Source organism: Nanorana parkeri, unplaced genomic scaffold (assembly GCF_000935625.1).
Source record: "Nanorana parkeri isolate BGI_ZX_2015 unplaced genomic scaffold, ASM93562v1 scaffold1004, whole genome shotgun sequence".
In the NCBI taxonomy this organism is placed as follows: domain Eukaryota; kingdom Metazoa; phylum Chordata; class Amphibia; order Anura; family Dicroglossidae; genus Nanorana; species Nanorana parkeri.
Window position 1 is genome coordinate 452,928 of NW_017307272.1, and position 1,998 is coordinate 454,925.

General features: G+C 50.3%; 1 protein-coding gene across 2 annotated transcripts in view; it reads right to left on the bottom strand.

Moving 5' to 3' along the window:
• LOC108795773 (latent-transforming growth factor beta-binding protein 3-like) overlaps positions 1-1,998 on the bottom strand; it is a 305,365-nt gene that overhangs the window by 153,029 nt on the left and 150,338 nt on the right. The gene's annotated exons all lie outside the window — the stretch shown is intronic.

The window sequence follows — 1,998 nt, forward strand, 5'->3', positions numbered from 1 at the left end:
TATCTTGATGTATATTTCCTGGCCATATCCTATGGCAGCGCTGACAAATTGGTTAGCTCCCATTTGCCCTAGGTAACAGGAACACAAAGGGTTAAAAGCCCAACACCCTTTAGCCCATATAAGCACCTCCTTCACCTGAGCTCCCCTGTCTTTTTTTGTTCCTGTTCCCCTGGGACAGGGAGTATAGTGTTTTTTCCCTCGAGGGAAAATTTTTCTTTTTGTTATTTTAATTATATGTTTATATGCAATACTTTGCCGCAGGGGAGTTCAGCCTCTCTTGCCTGTGGGGCCCTCAAGTCTTGGCCCCAGGCAGGGGTGTCCCCTTGAGGAAGCTGAAGCCAATTCCTTCTACCTGCAAGAGGCCTGCGGTGACCCTGGGGGTAGCGGCCATGGTATGGAAACCGAGGGATTTTGTGTTCCGGTCTCAGCTTCTCCTCGGGTCAGGTAAGCTCTGGTAGGCAGTGGTATCTTACCTAGACTGGTTGGAATTGTAACCATCCCCCCGCATCTGCACTGGAGCTCCGGCAGCTCTTCCGAGTTGAGGGCAGGTGGATGTGGGCAGTAGCGGCTTCGCGGCTCTACTGTGCATGCGCGGAGTCATCATGACATTATATGAGTCTCTGATTTTGGCGCAAAATTAAAAGGGGATGAAGGGCAGCTTCTCTGCTATTTTCCTGCTAAAGCAACATGGAATGCCGTACCTCACCTCACGGGTCTGAATCAAGGGAGCCTAGGTTAGAGATGTATAATAAAAAAATAAAAAGAGTGCATTTTTTAAGGCTAATATCAAGTTGGTATTTTTTTATTTAGCCCCGTGGAGATAAGAGTCCTCTGCATCTTCAGGAAAGAAAAAAGGCAAATCTGACAGATGCCGCTCTTGTGATGCCAAAGCTATGGCGGGAAGAAAGCTCTGCGGAAGCTGTTTGAATGAGGCTGCAGGGTCTTCCAGATCCTCTATGGACAAAATGCAGACGGTGGCTAAAGGAGTGAAACAAGCCAGCCATTCCCGTAAGAGGCAGAGAACCGCCAGTTCTCATTATGATTCCTCAGTGGATACAGAGGAGGACATGTCACTATCGGAGGGGGAATACTCCTCTTCTTCAGATAAGGAAATCTCAACAACCCAAGATGGTGGATACGCTTATTACTTTAGTATGCAAAACACTAGGCAGGAAATAGCAGGGGGAGGTATTGTCCCTATTCTGACTCCGATTGTTGTGATAGCGATATATCCCTTGCTGAGACCTCTATGCCTGGCCTGTATAAGCAGATTCAATCACTGAGGACAATCATTGTCAGATAGCTGAACTCACCAAATACCGTTTTCATCCACAAGGTTGCTTTATTCTGAACAACAGGTTACAGCAGATGTCAGGACATAACAGATGAATGAGTATTTATGCGGTATCAGGAGTGCCAATGGTTTGGCAGAAGAACAAAGTGGAACTCACTGGCTGGAAATGGCCTGAAGCGTCCGAAGGCAGAGGTACAAAAGGGTTAATCCAAAGAGAAGTGAAGTCCAATCCGAGTCGAGGCAGGCAGCAAAGGTTCAGGGGCGAAAGGCAGTCCAATGTCGGCAACAGGAGGTCCATATAAAGGGGGTCAGGAAACAAAGCAAGGCACATGTACAGGGAGCTAGGAGATCACACCACAGGATGAGATAACTCAGCAACAAGCCAGAGCTCTGGCCAGGTTTTTATAGCCAGGGGGTGTAAGTCCGCCCCCGTCACCGAGGCAACTAGGAGGCTTCTCTTCACAAGAGCCAATGGCAGGCGAGAGGTGGTATGGGTGTGTACGGGAACCTCCCCCAGCTAGGTCCACATCTGAGGCCTAAACAGGTGCAGGCACACTATGCACGTGCTCCTGGGGATGCACGCGCAGCCTGCGTACTGCGCATGCGCACCTGCCGCACGACTCGCGCATGCGCACCTGCAACCCGGGCGCCAGTGGTTCTGCCAGGCTGGAGGGAGACCCGTACCCTGCGCCGTGCCCGCTGAC